Below are 18,231 nucleotides of genomic sequence, written 5' to 3' on the forward strand. Positions count from 1 at the left end.
AGTACGCAAACTGTAAACTGAGAATTTTTAAGAGAGAATTTTAATGAGAGAGAAGAATATACACAGTTCAATTAACTCATACTGCTTTGTAAATTAATCTGATCAACGAAAATATAGGTCCTAAAATCTCATCCAGAGTGGCCATGGCACTAAAATATTTTGTGGTTTTTTTTTTGCAAAGAGAAATAGAACCATGCATAGTACAAGTCATATAGCAAGAAGATAATTATCTTGCAGACTCAAGGCATTTTAACTGGAAAACCCTTTTCATAAAATCTTTTTACTGTATGATGAATAGAAAATTCACTTTTACACGTAACAAATATAAGATAAATAAATAAAGTAATAAAATAACCCAAGAGAAAGATAAAGAACAGTACAGTTCACAATGCTTATATAAAACATAAATTAGGGCTAGTGACCTAAAAAAATGTTTGGGGGGGGGAAGGGGGGTTTGACTCAAAGAGGGATGGATGGAAAGGCCCTATCGAAAATCAGAGATGGTCATAAAACATTTTTTTTCAAATAAGGATCTAATGGATTAGCACTGCAAAGAAGAAAAACTGTTAACACCTGCCTGTGTAATACAGACACTTCAGAGTGTGTTAAAATAAATAACAAGAATCATTATAACAGAAAGGGTTAAGCAGTTATCTTGGAGGACACACGTGGGTCTAAAAACCTGCATTTAAAGCTGACCTCTTGGTCTAGAAATATTGGAAAATACGTCTAGTCTTCTGTAAAAAAATCAATGGCAAGCAGTAATGGTTGTTTGTCTTGGAAAAATAAAAAATATAGGGTCATATATATTTAGCTCCCAGTCTGGCCATTTTGGTGTTAAATGGACACTAAAGCTATGTAATATATTGCTTTGATCTGCTTCAATGACCAATATAAGCAGTGAACAAATAAAGTAACAGTAATAAAACAAGATTGTGACATATTATGTTTTGTAGCTGGTCTGCCCCCCTTTTAACAAGTAAAATACATAGCGTAGCAATGCTGTGAATGGAATAACACTAAGTGCATGTACATCTTGTGTTCCCTATTAAAGCGGAAATCCTGGTGCAATAAAACCCATTTATATTTAATAGGCAATGGTGTCCATTATTGAAAAATTCTGTGCCCTGTTGCAGATAAAATGCTTTTTCATTGCATATTTTTTGTAGCCTGTATGCTTTTAATGACTTTGTGTTAACCAGTGGCATGGCTGCCTAAGACCCGTCTGAGCCCCCACCCCCACCCCTTTTTTTGTGCTAGATAAGCAAAGAACAGGCATCACTGGCAGAATAGGCAAAATGTGCCCATGAGCATAGTAATGCGCAGATTGTGAATACCTTTTGGCTGTACTCATGCGCGCACATGTGTGAGCACTTGCACGCATGCTAGACACGAAATTGTTGCTTAGTGGGCCATTTAAACTTCACTGCTGCACTAGGACTTTGCCTTATGGTCTACAGCATTCTGCTAATCTGCTGCCTGTTACATAGTTACATAGTTAGTGAGGTTGAAAAAAAGACATCTGTCCATCCAGTTCAACCTATGATGTGTGTGTGTGTTTGCTGTTAACTGTACATTGTATACCCCTGTATGTTGTGGTCTTTAAGGTGCCCATCTAATAGTTTTTTGAAACTATCAATGCTCCCTGCTGATACGACTGCTTGTGGAAGAGAATTCCACATCCTTACCACTCTTACAGTGAAGAACCCTTACGCACTTTAAGGTTAAATCACTTTTCCTCTAGTTTTAGTGAGTGGCCACGTGTCTTCTTGTATCTCCTTTCTCTGAATAGTTTGTTCCTTATGCTAGGGTGGCCAGTACAGTATTTGTACATTGATATCATATCCCCCCTCAATCGTCTCTTCTCCAGAGAGAATAAGTTCAGTGCTTGTAGTCTTTCCTCATAGCTGATGTCCTCCATTCCCCTTATTATTTTTGTTGCCCTTCTCTGGACTCTTTCAATACCACTATACACAAGTTCAGATGTTTTGCCTGCCTCCAAAGAACCCAAAAAATGCCCAAAAAAATGCTTGCTACTAAACCGGCAAGGTGTGAAAAGCGAGAAGCCACTAACCTGTTCTATAAGTGACCTAATACAAACAATCTTTTTTTTTATGGTTCTGGACATGCTACAGAGCTGATACTTCACAGGTACACCTTTTAGACCCCCAAGACACAAAATCATACAAAAAAAAGTTCTTAAAAATTGTCATTTTTGATAGAGAGCCAATTATTGAAAAAAATAAATAAAAGAAAATAAATAAAAAAAAATCCTTTGGATTTAGTATCGGGGGGGGGGGGGGTGGGTCTAAAAAGTGTACCTGTGAAGTTTCAGCTCTGTAGCATGTCCAGAACCATAAAAAAAAAGATTGTTTGTATTAGGTCACTTATAGAACAGGTTAGTGGCTTCTCGCTTTTCACACCTTGCCGGTTTAGTAGCAAGCATTTTTTTGGGCATTTTTTGGGTTCTTTGGAGGCAGGAAAAACATATGAACTTGTGTATAGTGGTATATATACCACTATACACAAGTTCAGATCAGAGGCGTAACTAGAACCTTCAGGGCCCTGATGCAAAAAACCATGAAGGGCCCCCCAGACCCCTGGCCGGGGCCCTTACCTTCAAGCCCAGGGCTCTTCCCACTAATCCTGGGGCTCTTTACACTTGTTGCATGGCCTTTTATTACGGTCCCGCAGCAGGATTCTTTCACAAGTTCTGCAGTGGGCCCCCTTCCTGCAATCTTGGGGCCTCCCCACAGTGGTGCAATGCCAGGGTCCGGTCGCAAGTGTGACCTTTGCGATCCTGGAAGTTCACCCACTGGTTTGCTACCGGGCCCCCTGGAGCATGGGGCCCGGTAGCGATTGCAACCCCTGCAACCCCTGTAGTTACGCCCCTGGTTCAGATGTTGTGCCTGCCTCCAAAGAACCCAAAAAAATGCCTGCAACAACACACCTGGAGCGTTTTTTTTTTGACGCTAGCGTTTTTTTGGGCATTTTTTTGGGTTCTTTGGACGCAGGCAAAACATCTGAACTTGTGTATAGTGGTATATACACACATACTTATATGTATTTTACACTTAGACATATATAGGTGTGATAGGAGCGTAACTATATTGGTGTTAATTATTTCATTAGCGCAAGTGGTTTTTCTGCTCCTTTCACACCTATATATGTGCAGGTGTATATATATATATATACATACATGGGTGTGTATATATACCCCCTATACACATGTTCAGATGTCATGCCTGACTCCAAACATGTGCTCAAAAGATCCCTATGGACGCCTGCAGCCAAAAAGAATGCTGACGGGGGCGAAGCCATATTACTGCAGCGAAAGTGACTTCAGAGAAACTAGCTTTTCTCTATAGTGGTCACCCTGATATGGAAGAGTTTTGTCACCCTGCCATAGCAGTCACTGTCAGTTAACCCTACACTACACTACGGTCCCCTTACACTTAACACTTTCCCTACAGAAACTGAATAAATTAAAGCTAACTAAAGTGTAAAAGAGCACCCTAACTACACTAGATATCCCTTTCCTCACACTAATAAATGCTAAATGACACTTTGTAGCAGAAGTCCACAAACTGCTTCCACTCTCTTCCATGTCCCTGTATGACAATGCTAGGAATTTGTCGGGGGCTATCTTATATACTGGGGGGCGTATTCACTAATGATTGGTCTATGGACCCCCTAGTCACTCCAATCACATTCCTAGCATTCTCCTGCCCCTTCAATTGGCTTTTGCTAATGGTTCTGGTCCAATCACAGGCTTTTAAAGCCCATTTCCTGTCCCATTGCATTTTGGTCGGTTCTGGTTGCCGAATTCCGAACTTTTTGGGCAAAAAGTTCTAAATTCGGCCGAACCTCGAACAGCCAATGTTCGGGTCGAAACGATGGTCGACCCGAACCGTTCGATCATCCCTACTGAAGACCAGTGCCCAGAACTGGACAGCATACTCCAGATGTGGCCGGACCAGAGTCTTGTAGAGCGGGAGAATAATCTCTTTATTTCTGGAGTGAATCCCGTTTTTTATACATCCCCGTATTCTGTTGGCTTTGCTTGCAGCGGCTTCAGCTTGGCATTGCATGCCACTGCCAAGCCTGTTGTCTACCAGTACCCCCAGGTCCTTTTCCATCCTAGGCTCACCCAGAGGTTCCCCCCTAGTGAGTAGCTTGCTTTCTGGTTTCTGGCCCCCAAGTGCATTACTTTACATTTTCCAACATTAAACCTCATCTGCCATGTAGTTGCCCACCCCATTATTTTGTTCAGGTCCTCTTGTAAGGTTTCCACATCCTGCATAGAAGATATTGGCATGCCTAGTTTAGTATCATCTGCAAATACTGAGATTGTACTAGATATCTCCCCCCCCCCCCTCTAGATCATTTATGAATCAATTAAACAGGATTGGTCCCAGGACAGAACCCTGGGGGACCCCACTTTCCACACCCGCCCAATCCGAGTACTCCCCATTAATCACCACCCTCTGGACTCTCCCCTGGAGCCAGTTCTCTATCCAGGTACTCACCTTATGGTCCATACCTACCTTCCTTAGTTTGTACAGTAAGCGTTTGTGGGGAACGGTGTCAAAGGCCTTTGCAAAGTCCAGATACACCACATCCACAGGCTTTCCTTTATCTAGGTGGCAGCTCACTTCATCGTAGAAGGTTAATAGATTGGTTTGGCAAGAACAATTTTTCATGAAACCATGCTGATTACTACTAATGATACCATTTTCATTACTAAAGTCTTGTATGTGGTCCCTTAACATCCCCTCCAAAATCTTGCAGACTACAGATGTTAGGCTGACCGGCCTATAGTTACCCGGGATATATCTCAGCCCCTTTTTAAACTATCCTTAAAGATCAAGAATAATGGTCTGGCAATCACCTGGCTGAGCTCTTTAAGAACCCTCGGGTGCAAGCCATCCGGTCCCGGTGATTTATTTATGTTAAGTTTCTCTAGTTTAGTTCTAAGTCTATCTTCTGTTAGCCATGGCGGCACTTCCTGAGGTGTGTTGTTTAGTTCGGCCTTACAAGCTAGGTTCGTGTAGCCCCCCGATTCTTTTGTGAAGACTGAAGAGAAGAAATTATTTAACACTTACGCCTTTTCTCTGTCCTCAGTGGCCATATTTCCTTTGTCATCTTTTATGGGGCCAATGTGTTCTGGCCTCGCTTTCTTACTGTTTATATACTTAAAGAATTTCTTGGGGTTCTTTTTACTCTCCTCCGCTATATGTCTCTCGTGTTCCATTTTAGCCGCCCTGATTTCGTCTTTACATTTCTTATTGCACTCTTTGTAATGCTTAAATGCTGCCAATGACCCCTCAGTCTTGTATTTTTGAAGGCCCTTTCTTTAGCACTAATATGCATTTTTATGTTGGAGTTTAGCCACCCAGGGTTTCCCTTTGGAATGCACTGGCCAATCCCCTTGTTAAGTATGCTCTTGAAGCACTCCCATTTTTCCTCCGTGTTCTTTGTTCCCAGGGTTCTATCCCATTTGATATTTTCTAGCAGCGAGCGCAGTTTTGGGAAATAGGCTCTTTTGAAATTCAGTGTCCTTATATTACCCTTGTGCTTCCTATTACTGTAATTAATACAGAAACTTATTGACCTATGGTCACTGTTTCCTAAGTTGCCCCATATTTCTATATCCGTGAGCAGGTCTGTATTGTTGGTAATCAGTAGGTCAAGTACCGCATTGTTTCTTGTCGGTGCATTCACCATCTGACCCATGAAATTGTCCTGCAAAACATTTAGGAACTGCCGAGCCTTGGCTGAGTGTGCGGTTCCTTCTGCCCAGTCTATATCTGGATAATTAAAGTCCCCCATTATAATGACATTTCCCATCCTTGCTGCCAATCTTATCTGTAAAATGAGGTCCGCCTCCCCCTCCTCCCTCTGGTTTGGGGGCCTATAGCATACGCCCAATATTACCTTCCCCACCATGCCTTCCCTTTGAAGCTCTACCCATAGGGATTCTGCCTCGTCCATAGCTCCATTATTAATATCATCCCTCATATTTATCTGTATACTGTTCTTAATATACAGACATACCCCTCCCCCTTTTTACCTTCTCTATCTCTGCGATAAAGGGAATACCCCTGAATGGTCGCCATCCAGTCATGAGAGCTGTCAAACCAAGTCTCTGTTATCCCCACAAAATCTAAGTCCTCCTCAAACATCAGTAGCTCCAGCTCTTACATCTTGTTGGCCAGGCTTCTGGCATTGGTATACAAACCTCTTAATTTTGACCGGTTACATATATCCTCATTTGATGTTTTTAGGCTGCTCTCTTGATTTTTCCCCATACCCACCCTGGGTTTAGGAGCTCCGAACACCCTACCGCTAATGCCCCCATTTGTGCCCTCTGAATCTTGCTTTCCACTGGCTAATTCTACATCTGTACCCTCCCCCCTGACACCTAGTTTAAAAGCCCCTCTAACTTTTCGGCCATCCTCTCACCCAGTACGGCTGCACCCTCCCCATTTAGGTGCAATCCGTCCCTACCAAAGAGCCAGTGGCCGACTGAGAAGTCGGCCCAGTTCTCCAGGAACCCAAAACCTTGCTAATTTTGTACATTTTAAATTTGATCAATAAATGTTACCTTTTATTTTACTTACCTTTCATACTTATTGCACTGGTACTACACAGCCTTGTCCATCTAAATTCCCCGGGGACACTTTTTTGTTTGTTATTTCCATATATATATATATATATATATATATATATATATATATACAGTATCGCACAAAAGTGAGTACACCTCTCACATTTTTGTGAATATTTTATTATATATTTTTTCATGTGACAACACTGAGGAAATTAAACTTTGCTACAATGTAAAGTAGTGAGTGTAGAGCTTGTATAACAATGTAAATTTGCTGTCACCCCAAAATAACTCATCACACAGCCCACCCCTAAGTATAAATGTCCAAATTAGGCCCAATTAGCTTTTTTCCCTCCCCGGTGTCATATGAATCGTTAGTGTTACAAGGTCTCAGGTGTGAATGGGGAGAAGGTGTGTTAAATTTGGTGTTATCGCTCTCACTCTCTCATACTGGTCACTGGAAGTTCAACATGGAACCTCATGGCAAAGAACTCTCTGATGATCTGAAAAAAGAAGGAATTGTTGCTCTACAAAAAGATAGCCTAGGCTATAAGACGATTGCCAGGACCCTTAAACTGAGCTGTAAGATGGTGACCAAGATCATACAGCGGTTTAACAGAACAGGTTCCACTCAGAATAGGCCTTGCCATGGTCAACCAAAGAAGTTAAATGCACATGCTCAGCATCATATCCAGAGGTTGTCTTTGGGAAATAGACGTATGAGTGCTGCCAGCTTTGCTGCAGAGGTTGAAGGGGTGGGGGGTCTGATGAGGACAAGCAGACTAGTGACATGAATTACTGGAATCATGTCCTGTGGTCTGATGAGACCAAGATAAACTTATTTGGTTCAGATGGTGTCAAGTGTGGGTGGCAGCAACCAGGTGAGGAGTACAAAGACAAGTGTCCTGCCTACAGTCACGCATGGTGGAGGGAGTGTCAGTGTCATGGAATGGGGCTGCATGAGTGCTGCAGGCACTTGGGAGCTACAGATCATTGATCATGTACTGTGACATACTGAAGCAGAGCATGATCCCATCCCTTCGGAGACTGGGCCGCAGGGCAGTATTCCATACACACCTCCAAGGTGACCACTGCCTTGCTAAAGAAGCTGAGGGTAAAGGTGATGGACTAGCCAAGTATGTCTCCAGACCTAAACCCTATTGAGCATCTGTGGGGAATCCTCAAACGGAAGGTGGAGGAGCGCAAGGTCTCTAACATCCACTAGCTCCGTGTAGTCATCATGGAAGAAAAAAATAAAATAAGTAATAAAATCATGCATTATTGTTTTTATTCACAATCCTAGTGTAAGGCTGCTTTGAATGTATGGCAACACATGGGTTTAATTAATATATCAAAGCATAACAAACTAAGTTTAGTTACCCATAGCAACCTATCAGCAATAATTTGTCATTGTTACTGTTAATTTGACACCATCAGTGGTCTCTGCATAGCTTTATTCAATAAGCCTACAAATATTTGCTTGCATAAGAAATGACATATGCATACTCTATTATCCCTAAGATAATAAAATGTTCTTTTCTACAATAGCTGCATCCTATGTATTGTGAAAATTATCTGCCAATAAGCTCATCTTACTAAGGGTGATAATTGAATAAAATCAAGAATGAGAAGACTGTAATTAAACAGCTTTCCTCTATCCAATGCCTTCTACATAGTGCTGCTCTAGGCATGTTTGTAAATATATTTTAGATTGGTTTTTCATGGAATTTATAAAAAGTAACAAAATCATTCTTCCTTAGTCAAAGAATAATCCCGAGAGCATAGCTAAATCTGGACCCTAGGGGCACTTGCTGAACACTCTATTTGCTCCCAATCTATTTTTTGGTGCTCCTTGTCTGGGCACAACCATCATTTTATTTGTGCTGCCGGTGCTCCCATTAAACCCCACTCTGTTTTTCTCTCTGGTTCATTTTTCATGTCAAGTTAAGTTGAGTGAGAACAGACACAGGTACAGTGAAGTATAATTATGTCAAATCTCACTAGTGCTGCCCACCAGCATAAGTCAGGTCTCTAGGGATGAGCAAATCTGTCTAGGTTTGGTTCACAAATCTTGATCAAAGTTCATGGTCTTTGCAATGGACCCTATTAAAATCTCTGGGTGAGGGTGGATTTTGTTATTCAATTCTCACGAACTGTAGGGCTAATGAGCAAGCTATTGTCAAACAAAAGGCATGGGAAGTCAAGCGTTGCCAAGGTACACTTGTACCAGAACTAAAATAAATTGTAATAAAAAACACAATTAGGGGAATTTAGAATGTTCTAACAACATTTTTCTGGTGCTTGTTTCCTGAAGAACTACCTGCACCTAATTCAGGCAAGCAGTTGCGCCAGTGTTGCAACATTACTATCACTTCAGTCAATCCAAGTTGTTCTAACTGTTGCCAAACTAGAACCTGCCTCTATGGCAGCAACAAATTCCTAAAGATTTATGGACCAGCTTGCTGATTAGGAAACTGGCAGTAATTAACCACTTGTCGACTGCGCTATAGCCGATTTACAGCTACATTGCGGTTGTCCAGTTCTGAGAGGGCGTCTATTGACATCCTCCCAGGACCACACCCTCAGCACACCTGCTGCTGCTCTGTGTCCTACAGACACAGCTGATCACAAATCAGGGTAAAGGGCCAATCACAGTGGTCCTTTACCACGTGATGAGCTATGTCCGATCACAGCTGATCACAATGTAAACACACTTTCTGGGTATCGTCATTCCTTTCCTCATGCTGTCATCGGGTGAGGAGAGCCGGTAACCAACAAGTGTGAGAAGGGACATCTACACTGATAAACAGGGCACTGATCATCAGTGTCCTGATTATTAGTGCAGGCCAAACAGTGCCCATCAGTATCACCTATCAGTGCCCAACAGTGTCACCTAACAGTGCTCTTCAATGCCACCTATCAGTGCTGCCTATCAGTGCCTATCAGTTGCATTTATCAGTGCCCTTCAGTGCCGCATATCAGTGCCTCCTCATTGGTGCCCACCAGTGCTGCCTCATCAGTGCCGCCTATCAGTGCCCATCAGTGCCATCTCATCAGTGCAGCTTATCAGTACCCATCAGTGCTTCCTATAAGTGCCCATCAGTGCAGCCTCATCAGCCCACATGAGTGAAGGAGAAAAATTACCTGTTTGGAAAATGTTATAACAGAAACTAAGAGAAACTTTCCTTTCCCAAATTTTCATGTAGCACCCTACAGGTAGGTGCTAGGTAAAAGTATAATGGGCCTTGGCTGCCTAACAGCTGGGCCATGATTTCAGCTGGGCTGTCATGTCTCCCAAGTGTGGTTACTGAGAGGGGAGTCTCCCCACTGGCTCTGTGAGAGGATTCTCATTGGGCAGTGGAGAAAATCCAATCAGTGGCATATTTGTGCTTGTATCTACCCCAGAAGGCAGATTCTGCCACAGAGGATTCTGGGAGTGGGTATAAGTTTGAGGGGAACACATGATGCAGCATCTTTGGTGGGAAGCAGAGTCCCAGGAGGGAGAGTACGGCTGTCAGAAGGATCGGGTGTCTTGGGTGGCTACCTGAGTATCCAGAAGGGAGACCTGAGCTGCAGAGAGGATCCAGTGTGCCAAGGACCAGTGGAGGAAGAGGGGTTCAGTTCCATTAAAGCCTTCCAAGGTCGTGAGTACTGTGAACTGCCCCTGGTAGAGGGGACCACTCCGGTGAAGGTCTCAGGGATCCTAGAGCCTGGAAGTGTAAAGGGGATTGCCTAGTGAAAGAACCCTGAAACGTAAAGGGGGTTGCCTAGTGAAAGGACCCTGAAACGTAAAGGGGGTTGCCTAGTGAAAGGACCCTGAAACGTAAAGGGGGTTGCCTAGTGAAAGGACCCTAAAGTGTGGAGGGGGCGCCAACGGTTGGGCCCTGAAGAGTTAAGTGTGCAGTGTTAAGAGTTGCAGCAGTACAAGCAGTCACAAGGAACTACTTTAGTCAGTGAAGGGCTGGAGGGAGTCATACACAGGACTTTTGAGCTAGACAGAGTGTCAAGAATCAAGGATCATTACAGTCCTGGATCTTCGGATTAACCAAGGAGTTAAAATCGAAGTTTCAGCACTTTCAGCAGAACAGTATTTAAAGCGCCAGGAAGTGTTGGTCGGCATTCAGCCGGTGTCAGGACAGCGCCAACGAGCATTTTTCTGTACAGTGTCCCAGTTAAACCTAGTTGAGCCAGAGGAGTATCCCACTCATTCCTTTCTCCCATCCCCATTATAAAATGAACAAGACAAACCAAAGATGTCGGAATGGTCATTGTCTCAGTTCTCACACTTGTGTTTTCAACTTAAATGTGTTGGAAGTGTTTTCAGTAACAATGGCAGACCCATATCAGGCCCAATGACTGGAAATATTGATACATTCATTTTTTTTTTAATTTGTTTAGCAAAAAATAAAAACTCAGTAGTGATTAAATACCACCAAAATAAAGCTCTATGTGTGTGGAAAAAATTATAAAAATGTCATATGAGAACAGTGTTGCATGACCGCACAATTGTCATTCAAAGTGCGACAGCACTGAAAGCCGAAATTTGGCCTGGGCAGGAAGAGGGTGAAAATGACCAGTAGGCAAGTGAACTAAGACCATCTGTGAGCTGGCGTATAAAGGTATGCTATTACTCAGAGTTGAGCATGGTTGTGCTGGCAAGCTGTCACAAATGTGACAGCTTCTATCAGAATGCTGTATCCACAGCCCTCTTTAACTGTCGACCAGAAGATTCCCTGCCTCAAAGGGTAAATGTAAACAAAGGGGCCAGAGACACAGTTGATCTCAATACCCAAATATGACGATGCCCATATTTGGGAAATGGCTTGTTATTGGTTGGGAAGAGCTTTAAGGGGAACTTAGAGACTTGTTCCCCATCAGTCCCGCTTTACTTTTTATTTACAGCACATGGCAGTCGGCAGATTAACCACTTTTATACCGGGCCAAATTTTGCCACTCCTCTCCTACATATAAAAATCATATTTTTTTTTTTTTTTTAGAAAATTACTCAAAACCCCCAAAAAAATATATCCTTTTCTTTTTTTTTTTTTTTTTTAGTAGAGATCCTAGGGAATAAAATGGCAGTCATTGCAACTTTTTATGTCACACAATATTTGTGCAGCAATGTTTCAAACACATTTCTTTTTTGGAATTTATGAATTAAAAAAAAAAAAAACCCTAAAGGTAGCCCAATTTTTTGGTATAATGTGAAAGATGATGTTACGCTGACTAAATAGATACCTATCATGTCACGCTTTAAAATTGTGCACACTCGTGAAATGGCGCCAAACTTCTGTAATATCCATTTGCGATGCTTTCAAATTTTTACAGGTTACCTGTTTAGAGTTACAGAGGTAGTCTTGGGCTAGAATTGTTGCTTGAATGCAGTTTACATGTGTGGGCATGACGTACTTATGTATTCGCTTCTACATGCAAGCACGTGGAGATGGGGTTGATTTAAATTTTTTATTGTTTATTTTGTTTTTATTTTTATACTTTTTCTCTTGCCAGGAAAGACTGATATGAAAAAAAAAATGATCTCAGCCTTTCCTGTTAAAAAAACGGCAGTGTTTACATCTGCTGAGGCTGGACTTGACGTCATAATGTCACGCCTGACCTCTGAAGGTCAAAGAGACTGCTGGGGGGACCATCTGGTATTGTCTATGGTAAGCTTCCACCACCAGTTTATTAATTCTCCGGCTCGCCGATCGCATGGCGAGCTGGTAGAAGCACCAGAGGGCACTGGGAGGGGGGATGTCTTCTCCCGCTGCCTGTAAAAGCATTCAAGCTGCTGATTGTTTTAACAGTGCAGGGAATCGCCAGCAGAAAAAAAAGGTATCATTCAGATATCCCCACTCAAAAACCAGGATGTCATGTGACATCCAGTGAGCAGAAAGTGGTTAAAAAAAAGCCACTATTGGACTGAATAGCAGCTATCGATCAACCCACTGCTGTTTACAGTCAATTAAAAGTAAAGCAGACCTGATGGCGAACTAGTCTCTAAGTAGTTACCAATCAGGCATCACCCAACCCCAGTACAAAATTCCTCATTCACTGTAACAGGAGGGAGTACACTGATGAAGGAATATCCAGACACTCAAACCTTAGTTTGGGCACTCAAAGATTCATGTGCCTGTCTATGACAGGTACCAGTCAGACACAAGCACCATCACTTTTATGAATTCACCAGAATATCTCTCTCTAGTCTCTACACAGATATCACTAGCACCTGCAACATACAATGACAATATTGCTGCTGCAAGCCCAACCTTTTATAGAAAGAACCTTCAAACATTTTTGCAAAAAGGCATGTTTTGCGTGCCTTGCAAATCCCAGTGATTCACTGCAAACCTACTGCAGCAACAAAACCAATTCTGGCCTAATTTACTCCATACGCACCATTCTCTGCAGTCACAAGACTAATAATGAGGAAGAAGACTGCTCCATGACTGTGGTCTGCACACCTGGAAATTTGCATATGTGGTTTTGTGGGATAGAGGTTGTTGCATGGGGGGGGGGGGGGGGGTAGCTGCATGGCAGTATCTGTATGGGGGATTTGCTGTCTCATTGGGGCTGTAGATTTTGATAATTTAAAAAGTGCCCACATTTTGAAGCTCTGGCTTTTGCATGTGGCCATTATACCTTAACCAAACGCCCCGAGTAAAGTGAAACTCTAGCAATAAGCTGCAAAAAGGATTATTCATGTTCATTTTCTACACATGCTTATGCAAATATCTACTCAGATACCTACTGGATCACTGTATCTGTACATTGTCTTATGCAATGGTTTCTGTTGAGCATGGAATAACATGATAAATTGGGTAGCCAATTCAAATATGGAGGGGGATTTTACTAATATTCTTCCAAAAATTCTGGTTGTCTAGCTCAGTGTTTCTCAACCTTTTTCCAGTCGGGGCGCCCTTGAAAAGTATTTTTAGTCTTGAGGCACCCCTGTCCAAGGTTCAGTTCCCCTTACTGTATGCCACGGAACAAGCGCAAAACCGTGCTCGTTCCTGACACACAGCTCTTTAGGGATGCCAATAATTCTTAATACTACACCACACATTAGAAATCATGGGGTGCTTTTGGTGCGGAGTAATTTAAAAAAAAAAAGGGTCAGGGACTTTTTTTTCATTTCTGCAGGTAGGGAATCCCGTTGAAATTAATTTGCTGCCCTACACGCAGCACGCAGTCATGCAGATGTGAACCAAGGGCTTGTTCACATGTCAGGTTGGAGGGGTGGTAAAACCCAATGGTTGAGCTGTTTTTCCACCACCCAACTCCTCCCCCTTTAGCTGCAGAAGCAGAAGCTGAGTGTGTACACCAGCTAGAGGTATACCCAGGGTGAATGGAGCTGCAACTACCCCACAACTGTGTGCATTGCATGGTTGTGTGTAGTGATGCTACATTTACAGGCTTAAAGAAGGCGGTGAGGAGGCAACATATTGCTTCTTTACTGCCTGCCAAAATGTCTCTGAAAAGCAATCTGAGCATTGATTGCTTTTCAGAGGAGCAGAAGTCATTGCTGCTATCACAAACAAGCCCTAAAAAATAATTTCTGATGGTACAGGAATAGGGGGGGGGGGGGGGGTCAGGATTAAAGGAACATACATACATATACTCTCACACACACATGTACACACACACATGTACACACACACACAGACACATGTATATACGCACACATACAGACACAGACAGACAGGTGTACACACACACACACATATACAGACACACGTGTACACAAATACAGGCACATGTGCACAAACATGTACACACACAGACACATGTACAAACACATATGAACACACAAACGTATAAAGCCATTTTAAAATGTTCTAGCACAGTACCTTTTTCTCATTCAGCCAGGTACTTCACTGTAGGGGGAAGCAGAGAGCACAGCACACTCCTTTCTCCCTTTACTTTCACTTTTGAAGCTGACGGAGCTCCTTCGCAGTGGCGGCATACAGTTTGGCAGGGGATCCAGATATAGGGCTCAACTAACAGCCCTACTCTCCCACTATTCCGCGGCACACCTCAGGACCTCTGGCGGCACACTTGTGTGCCGCGGCACACTGGTTGAGAAAGACTGGTCTAGCTGTCTGTGGTTTTCATTTTGTAAGTCACTGACCTGTATGAAGTCTATGGAAAACATCTGTTCAGACGTGACCAAGAACAAAAAAAAAAAGATTTCAGCTATGGAATGTGAAGATTGCAGCAGGCCATGGCAGTGGAATTCAGGTAAGTATACAGTATCTCACAAAAGTGAATACAGCCCTCACATTTTTGTAAATATTTTATTCTATCTTTTCATGTGACAACACTGAAGAGATTACACTTTGCTACATTGTAAAGTGTATAGCTTGTATAGCAATGTAAATTTGCTGTCCCCTCAAAATAACTCAACACACAGCCATTAATGTCTAAACCGCTGGCAACGAAAGTGAGTACACCCCTAAGTGAAAATGTCTAAACTGGGCCCAATTACCCATTTTCCCTCCCAGTGTCATGTGACTCGTTAGTGTTACAAGGTCTCAGGTGTGAATGGGGAGCATCTGTGTTTTATTTGGTGCTATCGCTTTCACTCTCTCATACTGGTCACTGGAAGTTAAACATGGCACCTCATGGCAAAGAACTCTCTGAGGATCTGAAAAAAGAATTGTTGGTCTACATAAAGATGGCCTAGGTTATAAGAAGATTGCCAAGACCCTGAAACTGAGCTGCAGCATGGTAGCTAAGACCATACAGCGGTTTAACAGGACAGGTTCCACTCAGGACAGGCCTCGCCATGGTAGATCAAAGAAGTTGAGTGCACATGCTCAGCGTCATATCCAGAGGTTGTTTTTGGGAAATTGAGGTATGAGTGCTGCCAGCATTGCTGGAGGTCGAAGGGGTGGGGGATCAGCCTGCTAGGGTTCAGACCATACGCCGCACATTGCATCAAATTGGTCTGCATGGCTGTCGTCCCAGAAGGAGGCCTGTTCTGAAAATGATGCACAAGAAAGCCTGCAAACAGTTTGCTGAAGAAAAGCAGACTAAGGACATGGATTACTGGAACCATGTCCTGTGGTCTGATGAGACCAAGATAAACTTATTTGGTTCAGATGGTGTCAAGCCTGTGTGTCGGCAACCAGGTGAGGCATACAAAGACAACTGTGTCTTGCCTACAGTCATTCATGGTGGTGGGAGTGTCATGATCTGGAGCTGCATGAGTGCTGCCGACACTGGGGAGCTACAGTTCATTGAGGGAACAATGAATGCCAACATGTACTGTGACACACTGATGCAGAGCATGATCCCCTCCCTTCGGAGACTGTATGATCCCCTCCCTTCGGAGACTGTGCCACAGGGATAATGACCCCAACACACACCTCCAAGACGACCACTGCCTTGCTAAAGAAGCTGAAGGTAAAGGTGATGGACTGGCCAAGCATGTCCCCAGACCTAAACCCTATTGAGCATCTGTGGGGCATTCTCAAACGGTAGGGGGAGGAGCGCAAGGTCTCTAACATTCACCAGCTTTGTGATGTCGTCATGGAGGAGTGGAAGAAGACTCCAGTGGCAAACTGTGAAGCTCTGGTGAACTCCATGCCCAAGAGGGTTAAGGCAGTGCTGGAAAATAATGGTGGCCACACAAAATATTGACACTTTGGGCCCAATTTGGACTTGTGTATTCACTTTTGTTGCCAGCAGTTTAGATATTAATGGCTGTATGTTGAGTAATTTTGAAAGGACAGCACATTTACACTGTTATAAAAGCTGTACACTCACTACTTTACATTGTAGCAAAGTGTCATTTCTTCAGTGTTTTCACATGAAATGATATAAGAAAATATTTACAAAAATGTGAAGGGTGTACTCACTTTTGTGAGATACTGTACTGTATATCTCGGGTACAGGAGGGGGGTTAGTTTAGGTCAAGAGCCCTAAATTGTAAGGATACATGTACTCGTGAATGTGCATTTATTCTTTATGCCAGCTTAGGGCCATAGAGAGGGATCTAGAAGATAACTTGTGGCCCAATACAAGCCAATATTACATGTCTGATATAATGGCACCTTTAGTTGGCGAGTTAATTGTTTAAAGCAGTTAATTTTTCACTAAGCTAAGTCAGCCAGCTTGAACATATGGGGAATTAGAAGAAAACATTTTTTCAATGTGTTTGGATAACTGAAGTGTCATGGCTCTTGCAAAGCCTTACAAACAGCCAGGCGTGGCCGCCGTTAAGTACCTAACATGGAATTTGAACCTTGGTACTTTGGTGTTCTGGCCTGTTATCCTGCCTCTGAGCCACACTTCAGCTCATATGAATCCAGTCTTGTTAATCTGGTATTGCCTGCAGCACTAGGGGGCTGGACTTCACCTGAGTATGCTCCTGTCTCTCATTGTCCAGCTGAAGCTAATTGCTCATTTAAGCAAGCTATAAAACACTGCCTCTCACTTAGAGCAGTGTCAGTTCATTGATCTTTGTTCCAGATTGTTCCTGTTTGACAGACTTTGTTCCTGTGTTCCTATTTCCTGAGCGTGTGTTCCAGACTGACTCCAGCTTCCATCCTTACCTTCGCTCCATGTTGTTCCTGCAACCTTATCTTCCTCTCATCTCCTGATCCTTATCCGGACTTGTGTCATCCAGTGACTACAGTTATTCCTGGACTTCCCTTCCCATTGTATTCCTTCCAGTCCTGCTTATTGGAGCACCTTCCCTGCCAAGCCCCTGTGCACAGATTCACAGCCCAGGTGGCTTTCTTACCTGGTCACCTTGGACTGTGGATATCTGCAAGGGTGAGCGTACTTCTCTGCGTTACAGACTCCAACAAGGTAAGCCCGACATGAAGTTAATAAAGTTACACTAAGATACCTGAAAAATATCCTCATGCAGTAAATCATATAAAAACGACATTTTATGTTGAAATATATATGCAAGATAATCAGTATTTTCATGTCAACACTTAAAGTAGGAGGACAGCATTAAAAAGAAATGGTACTCTAAATAAAAATTGGTCAGAATGACAGAACATCAGCTTTTATGGACGTGTTATTTTTTTATTTGATCTAATGTAAGAATATTTATACTAAAGACTGAGTGACTTTCCTTTATGTGAGTGCAGATTTGCAAAAAAGTTTTACGTTGAATGGAATAGGGTTAATGCTTAGTTGCTTTGCCTAGAATGGAGAGAAGTTAATTCTTAGTTGCCTGACTGTCATGCTAATCCTTTGTTTTTAATGAGCTTTGAGTCACTGACCAGGAACAGGAAAGAAGCCAATGATCAAATCAGAATTCCCTTCATACATTATTGTTCTAGTTCAGTAACTTCTAAACTACTGAAGCCTTTGGATCAGCATAAAAACTAGGCAAGTAGCATTTTCAAAATTAGAAGTCTGTAGTGTCTGCCTACATTGTTTTCACAGCACTGGTTTCTTTTGAAGTAACATATTAATCGCTGAAGAGTGTGTTTTGCCTTTACATTTTAGTAAAGTACATTATTAATACAGTATATGTAATTTCTTTTGTATACAATAAATTACGGTTTCTGGCCAATGTCCTTTAGGTACTTCTGGATCCACCTGTGCAGACATCAAGTGAAAGAGTAAAAGATTAAGTAGGTGAATTGTGTTTTAAGTAC

This window comes from Pelophylax lessonae (genome assembly GCF_965119305.1).
Source record: "Pelophylax lessonae genome assembly, chromosome: 2".
Classification (NCBI taxonomy): Eukaryota; Metazoa; Chordata; class Amphibia; order Anura; family Ranidae; genus Pelophylax; species Pelophylax lessonae.